The following is a 9,197-nucleotide window of genomic DNA, read 5'->3' as shown; positions in this document are numbered from 1 at the left end:
TGTGGTCCAATGTGCAATCAGCTCTGCTTCACCTGCTCTAGAATTTGCTGCTTGCATATTAAACTACAGGCAGTCCCCGGGTTACGTACAAGATAGGTTCTGTAGGTTTGCTCTTAAGTTGAATTTGTATGTAAGTCGGAACTGTATATTTTATGATTGTAACCCCAGACAAAGTTATTGGGTTTTTTTGGTCTCTGTGACAATTTGATTTTAAAAATGTTGGATTGTCATAAAAACCAGGATTAACCATAACGCTTCATTGTAGACACCTGTGATAACTGCTATAGCGGTTTATCTGTTTATTATAGGCTGGGACTAAAGTAAATTACCAACATCCAGAGGTCCGTCTGTAACTAGGGGTCGTCTGTAAATCGGGTGTTCTTAAGTAGGGGACTGCCTGTAAATTTTCTTGAAGAGAGGTTTGCTGTAAAAAATGAGCTGATTATAAGGGTCTCATAGGCAATGTTCTTTCAATGAACTTGTGACTGTGCACCAACAATAAAAAGGGTTGTCCAACAGGTAAGGTAATTTCTGTACATAGTTCACCACCATTTTACTGTATATACAAAACACAAGGGTCTATCTTGTCAGCTCCTAAATAAAGACTTCCACCAGCACTACACCTACACTAAGGGTTCATTCACATGGCCATCTGCGGGGACGTACATGCGGCCGCAAATTTGCGGGCGCATGTACGTCCCCATAGATGGCACACATGTGTGGCACCGATCCGGGCCGCACACTGCAAAAAGATGGAGCATGTATAACGCATTGTCACGCACCATAATGCAAAATGCTAGATCATTGTGCACCTCCATCTCAATCTAAATATAGAGCAACTTCACAGACTGTTACCCACTCTGGACCCTTGTTCTGACATTACATGAATGGACTGTGCTATACCTATGCATTTACAACCCTAAATGGCATGATGTTAACCCATAACAAAAAACTGCTTTCATCTTTGTCTCCATAAACCATCAATTGCACGCTCAGCGCACAAGGACCACAACCCCAGCTCCACTTTGCTGCCAACCTCCTAGTAAATGGCGAACGAAGATGTGGCCCTAGACCAGGGGTCAGGAACCTTTTTGGCTGAGAGCGCCATAAGCGCCAAATATTTTAAAACATAATTCTGCGAGAGCCGTACAATATGTTTAACGGGACACTGACAGAACAATGGCTCCAGCAGTCATTAGTGTAGCAAGGAGTGTCCCCTCCCCCCTGTAGTAAGCCGCCATTGGACCAAAACAATGGTAATTCCCAGTAAAATATAGGATAGATAATTTCCATTCGAGCTTGTCCCTATACAGACGCCAACCGCTGCAGAACATCCATATACAGACGCCAACCGCTGCAGAACATCCCCATACATGAGCCAACCGCTGCAGAACATCCATATACAGACGCCAACCGCTGCAGAACATCCCCATACATGAGCCAACCGCTGCAGAACATCCCCATACACATGCCAACCGCTGCAGAACATCCCCATACACATGCCAACCGCTGCAGAACATCCCTATACATGAGCCAACCGCTGCAGAACATCCCCATACACATGCCAACCGCTGCAGAACATCCCCATACACATGCCAACCGCTGCAGAACATCCCTATACATGAGCCAACCGCTGCAGAACATCCCTACACATGCCAACCGCTGCAGAACATCCCTATACATGAGCCAACCGCTGCAGAACATCCCTACACATGCCAACCGCTGCAGAACATCCCTACACATGCCAACCGCTGCAGAACATCCCTACACCTGCCAACCGCTGCAGAACATCCCTATACACATGCCAACCGCTGCATAACATCCCTATACACATGCCAACCGCTGCAGAACATCCCTATACATGCCAACCGCTGCAGAACATCCCCATACACATGCCAACCGCTGCAGAACATCCCCATACACATGCCAACCGCTGCAGAACATCCCTACACATGCCAACCGCTGCAGAACATCCCTATACACGAGTCAACCGCTGCATAACATCCCTATACACATGCCAACCGCTGCAGAACATCCCTATACACATGCCAACCGCTGCAGAACATCCCCATACACATGCCAACCGCTGCAGAACATCCCCATACACATGCCAACCGCTGCAGAACATCCCCATACACATGCCAACTGCTGCAGAACATCCCTACACATGCCAACTGCTGCAGAACATCCCTATACATGAGTCAACCGCTGCATAACATCCCTATACACATGCCAACCGCTGCAGAACATCCCTATACACATGCCAACCACTGCAGAACATCCCCATACACATGCCAACCGCTGCAGAACATCCCCATACACATACCAACCGCTGCAGAACATCCCCATACACATGCCAACCGCTGCAGAACATCCCTACACATGCCAACTGCTGCAGAACATCCCTATACATGAGTCAACCGCTGCATAACATCCCTATACACATGCCAACCGCTGCAGAACATCCCTATACACATGCCAACCTCTGCAGAACATCCCTATACATGCCAACCGCTGCAGAACATCCCTATACATGCCAACCGCTGCAGAACATCCCCATACACATGCCAACCGCTGCAGAACATCCCCATACACATGCCAACCACTGCAGAACATCCCTACACATGCCAACCGCTGCAGAACATCCCTATACATGAGCCAACCACTGCAGAACATCCCTATACACATGCCAACCGCTGCAGAACATCCCCATACACATGCCAACCGCTGCAGAACATCCCTACACATGCCAACTGCTGCAGAACATCCCCATACACATGCCAACCTCTGCAGAACATCCCTATACATGCCAACTGCTGCAGAACATCCCCATACACATGCCAACCGCTGCAGAACATCCCTACACATGCCAACCGCTGCAGAACATCCCTATACACATCCCAACCGCTGCAGAACATCCCCATACACATGCCAACTGCTCCAGAACATCCCTATACATGCCAACCGCTGCAGAACATCCCCATACACATGCCAACCGCTGCAGAACATCCCTATACACATGCCAACTGCTGCAGAACATCCCCATACACATGCCAACCGCTGCAGAACATCCCCATACACATGCCAACCGCTGCAGAACATCCCCATACACATGCCAACCGCTGCAGAACATCCCTATACAGACGCCAACCGCTGCAGAACATCCCCATACAGACGCCAACTGCTGCAGAACATCCCTATACACATGCCAACCGCTGCAGAACATCCCCATACAGACGCCAACCGCTGCAGAACATCCTCATACAGACGTCAACCGCTGCAGAACATCTCCATACATGAGCCAACCGCTGCAGAACATTATAATACACACTTATTAAAGTGTCTGTTCCACTTATCTGTGGCTGCTGACTCCTTCTCAGGTGCTGGATGTCTCCCGAGTATGCAGCTCTCTTGGTCTCCTCTGTCTGAATCTCCCGGGCTGCTACATCCAGCGCTGGGATTGGCTGCAGGCAGACAGTCTCCTCCCCTCCCTCTCTCACACATGGAGGAAGCTGCTGCAAGGAGGGAGACAGAGGTGCCGCCCCTGAATTAACCCCGCGTACCCCTGCGCTGCTCTGCCGAATACATCCAGGGGCATACGGCCCCTGGTCTTGGCAGGCATCTTAGCAGTTGCTGCGGCTGTAGTAATGCCCCTGGATAGGAGCCCTGGCTGTGAGCCACATGCGGCCATCAAAAGAGCAACATCTGGCTCGTGAGCCATAGGTTCCTGACCCCTGCCCTAGACCAACCAACTTGGAGACAATGGGGCAGATTTACTTACCCGGTCCTGTCGCAATCCCGCGGTGCTTTGTCAGACGAGGATTCGGGTCTGCCGTGATTCACTAAGGTCGTGTGTCCAAAAATCTATTTTTCTGGCCAGATTGAGGCCCTCCTCCCTGACAGTTGCCTAAATAGACTCTAACTCCACCCCCCAATTAAAATTCCCCCTATCCCTAACACTGTTATTCTCCTCCCCCAATCATAACCACCCACGTATTATCCGTCCCTCCCTGTCCAGCCTGTCTTGCCCGCTCTCCGCCCAGCTAAGCAGGCTCCGCTCTCCCATGACCAGGACAGGGCTGAGACCGAGGGGTGAAATGGCTGCAAGGCAGAAAAAGGGCCTCCTTACCAAACCATAACGAAATAAATACACATACAACTTCTGGTTGGAAAGGTGCTGGTCACTGCTTTATTGAATTCTAGTAACAAAGGTCTGTAAAATATAAACTTTAGTACATAATAAGTACATAATAAAATATACAACACAAAACTCTTTTAATACAGGTACATTTATGTAAAGGGAGGGTTCAAGTACTTGCCAACAGAGCTGAAATCACTTTTTTCTATTTGACAACATCTAAGTATAATAAGAAATCAAAATTGGGGAAAACACCGCTCATAAATAACGCTCAGCGTGCAAGCCACACTTACCATATCCACAAGCCGCTAACCTCCTGGCAAGTGGCAAGAGCAGATGTGGCCACCAACCAACTATATTAACCAAACCATCTGCTGAGGATCACCCCCTGAAGCAGTCTATGATGAACCTTTCTTAAATAAAACCTGACATTACCAAAATCATCACCACCAATTTACCTTATTGCCAAGTGCCTGCCCACCTTACAAAAAACATCCTCATCTCCCTCATTTAAACCTCCCTATGCAAAAGAATCTTAAAGGGAACCCGTCACCCTATTTTCACAAATACAGGTAGTGGCAGGTTCCTATAGAGCTCTAGTAACTATCTGACCTCCTGCTTGTAGCTAAAAGTAGTTCCCCTCAGATCCCCATAAAATCAGAGTTATAATCTTGCCTGGTATCTATGCATCTTTGGAGCGAGTCCACGGGTCGTGGCCTAATATCATGTGACCAGGGTGACATCATCAAAGGTCCTTGAGCTACTTAATATGAAAACTGTACCCCATGTACATATCTGACCACATAAAACAATCACAGCAGCCTCCATGGACTTCTACTCCTCTCCATGCAGCCTGCTGTGATTTCATGTGATAAAATATGCTGTGATTTCATAACATATATGCTTAGAGTACAGTTCCTAATGCAACAAAAGCTATAGGACCTGTGATGATGTCACCCTGGTCACATGACATTATAGCAGCATACAGATATAGGATGGGGAGGAGCTGCTGGATTCAGCCCGAGGAGGCCACGCCCACCTGGACTCGCTGTAGCCATGCTTAGTTACCAGATAAAACTATAAAGTTGAATATATGGGGATCTCAGGGGAATATTTTTTAGCTACAAGCAGGGTGTCAGATAGGTTCCTATAGAGCTCTAGTAACTGTCACTACCTGTATTTGTGAAAATAGTGGTGACGGGTTCCCTTTAAGCTAATTGTATTCCTCCTCCCCGGAAACCTCGACCTTGACCACAAAAGATGGCTGGCCCTTCCCCCTTAAAAAAAACCCTACTGGCTCCTCCCCCAAAATCAAATCCAACTATCATCTGCTACTAAACTCCAACCCGCAAAATTGCTCCTCTCGCCTTTTTTCCACCCTCCCAGCCGTCCTGTCATGACCATGTTCTGCCTACCTGTGGCCAGCTCCATGCTCACATGACTATTGTGAATTATTTTTCTAACAGTGTTGAACCTGATTGCACCACCCCCTCCGCAACTCTGCTCTGGTCCAGCAATAGTTAATCCGCTGTGACCGCTGTGAGTCCCAATCACCAGGAGCAGAGATTCAGCTTGCTCATAAATATCCTGCCACAGTTAATACATTGCTGGTCAAAGTCTCCATTCTAATAAGATTTCACTTAAGATACACTGAGGCAAGTAGGCAGGGCTTTTTGGGGGGTTGGAGTTTTAGGTCTCATTGTCTTTGTCCTCCATGAACTCAGTCTCTTCAGTGTCGGACTGGTGGACCAAGGGCCCACCAGAGAAATTGATTTTGGGGACCCACCTACTGCTACATGGGAATATTAAAAACTTGAGTATAAGTCGAGTTTTTCAGCACAAAGAATGTGCTGAAAAACCTACATCGGCTTATACTTGAGTCTTTAGAAAAACCCATGTAGGGCAGCAGCTACAGGTTAATTCTGGGGGGCAGGGGCTGCAGGCTATATACTGGGGGGCAGAGGCTGCAGGCCATATACTGGGGGGCAGGGGCTGCAGGCTATATACTGGGGGGCGGGGCTGTAGTATATATACTTGCAGGCAGGGGTTACAGGCTATATACTGGGGGGCAGTGGCTTTAGGCAATAGACTGGGGGGCAGGGGTTGCAGGCAGTAGGGACTGCAGGCTATATACTAAGGGGCAGGGTCTATATACTAAAAAATTGTGGGTCCCCTCTCATTTCCCCCCTTTTATTGTGGTCTTTCTCTTTTCCCCCTCTAATTATGGGCCCCTTGTATATATCCCTCTTATTGTGGAATCGCTTTATCCATCCCTCATTATGTATCCCCTTATCTCCCCCTCTCTTATTGTGCGCCCCCTGGCATCTCCCCCTCTCATTGTGGGCCCCCCTGATCTTCTGTACCCCCTTCTCACCCTTCCCTCATTTATGGCCCCTCTCACCTCCCTCCTCTTAATATTGTCCCCTTGTACCTCCCCTTCTTATTGTGGGACCCCTGGTATCTCCCTCTCTCATCTCCCCCTCTTTTTCTAACCCACTCACAACTCCACCTCTCATTTTGGGCTCCCCTATTTTGTTGGCTTCCCCATCTTCTAGGCCCCCTCAAATTTTAGCCTTTTATTGTGGCCCCTCTCATTTCCCTATTTTTAATGAGGCCCCCACTTTTCTCCCCATATTTTTGTGGGCCCACTTATCTACCCCATCATAGTGTATCCCCCTCTCCTCTTTGTTTTTTTTTAAACTATGTTACAAACACCACATACCTCACCTTTCCAGGTTCTCCAGCAGCCCTTCCTCTTCTCTGCTGCTGTGTACAACAGGCCAGCAGGTGATGACGTCATCATATCGCGCCTGCCGATATGGCAGGCATCATCATTGCTTTACACTCCATCGGGCACAGTTAAAGTCCCGAAATGGAAAAAGGGGCGGAGTCGGTGAGGTGAGGAGATGGAGTCGTCATGGAGAGGGGGCAGAGCCAGCAGGTGTCAGAGCCCACCGGGGCTTTCACTGCCACACCGGTGTGTCAGTCCGACCCTGACTATATACAGCTCCCCCAGCAATCACTGTATACAGCCCCCCCCCCTGGTAATCACTATAAAAAGCTCCCCCAGCAATCACTGTATACAGCTCTCTGTGTATAATATAGCCATGTGGGGCTGTGTATAATATAGCCATGTGGGGCTGTATATAAATAACCAGGAGTGGGTTTTGGGATGATAAACTAGGGATTATTTTAGGGTTTAATAGGAGGTAACTCTACAACATTTGAGGTGCCTTGCAAGGGCAGCATATTTTTTAGTGGCAGTTTATCAACATCCAAATTATGTCTAATCATTAACCCCTTCCTGCCGCAGCCCTTTTTCGTTTTTGTGTTTTCATTTTTCACTCCCCACATTCAAAAATCTGTAACTTTTTTATTTTTCCATGTACAGAGCTGTGTGACAGCTTATTTTCTGCGTAACAAATGACACTTCAAAATGGTGGTATTTAATATTCCATGACGTGTACTGGGAAGCGGGAAAAAAATTCCAAATGCAGTGAAATTGGTAAAATAACGCATTTGTGCCGTATTCTTGTGGGCTTGGATTTTACGGATTTCCCTGTACGCCCCAAATGACATGTCTACTTTATTCTTTGGGTCGGTACAATTACGGTGATAACACATTTATATAGGTTTTATAATGTTTTCATACATTTAAAAAAATTAAAACCTCCTGTACAAAAATTTTTGGGGGGATTTTGCCATCTTCTGGCGCTAATAACTTTTTTATTATTTGGTGTACGGAGCTGTGGATGATGTAATTTTTTGTGGATTTTGATGACGTTTACAATTATGTCATTTTTAGGACTGTACAACCTTTTGATCACTTTTTATAGATAAAAGTGCCATTTTCGACTTTGGGGGCGCGATTTTCCGTTATGAAGTTAAACGCAGTGAAAAAACGTTATCATATTTTGATAGATCGGGCATTTTCGGACGCGTTGATACCTAATGTGTTTATGATTTTTACTGTTTATTTATATTTATATCAGTTCTAGGGAAAGGGGGGTGATTAGAATTTTTTATTTTTTTATTATAATTTTTTTTAAACTTTTTTTTATTTTTATTTTTACTATTTTTCAGGCTCCCTAGGGTGCTTTATCCCTAGGGTGTCTGTACGATCCTATCATATACTGCCATACTACAGTATGGCAGTATATGTGGATTTTACTCCTCATTCATTACAATGTGCTGATAGCACATTGTAATGAAAGGGTTAATCCGAAGATGCGCCGCCATCTTTTTGAAACCGCCGGCGCCGATCATGGGTGTTACGGTAAGCCTTTGCTGCAATATGCAGCAAAGACTTACCGGCTATGGAGAGGGCTCGGCGCGTGACCCCTCTCCATGCATCGGGACCTGGCATGTGACGTACTATAACGTCACATGTCGGTGAGGGGTTAAAACTGAAAAGTATACCGAATCCGAGACACCTAGAAACAACCTACACCTAGAAATCACAAATAATAAAATAGCGCTGGACCTGCACTGGATTATTTGTCTGAAACTTTGTCTTACATCAAGACTACATGTGAATGGTAAGAGGTAACCTAGTGGGCAGTAATGTGCCTTACAATAGCTCTAATAATTGTAGAATCATCTCATACCATTAAATATTGTAAAATTGTGGAAATATATTATCCAAAGATATTCAGTGCAAAAAATTCCAATTTAATTATTAGCCTCTTCCTACCCTAAATTATTTAAAGAATAAAGTTTTGATGATCGTAGGATATTTACTGCCAATCCATATAGGGGCGGCTGTAATGACACACAACGTCTGTGGAATAATCATTTTTAGGAGCATCCTGATAAATCCCAGCAGCCCACAATGTTCAACTGCATGACGGCACTGCCCTTCCCCACCCAACTGGCGAATGGGTTGAGAAGTCGAAATTCCTGGATCTGCACCGAGAATTGCTACTTAATCCTGGGTTGTATGCATTTTTGCAGGCGTACAAGCCATGAAAATTATGGCCCATGGTGTATCAATCAATCGTCATCTATACACCATAGTAACAAGTGTACTGAATATTCTAGAACACCAATATGATGACTT

This window comes from Engystomops pustulosus, chromosome 6 (genome assembly GCF_040894005.1).
Source record: "Engystomops pustulosus chromosome 6, aEngPut4.maternal, whole genome shotgun sequence".
Taxonomy (NCBI): Eukaryota; Metazoa; Chordata; class Amphibia; order Anura; family Leptodactylidae; genus Engystomops; species Engystomops pustulosus.
The sequence above is the reverse complement of the archived record's forward strand: the minus strand, read 5'-3'. Positions refer to the sequence as shown.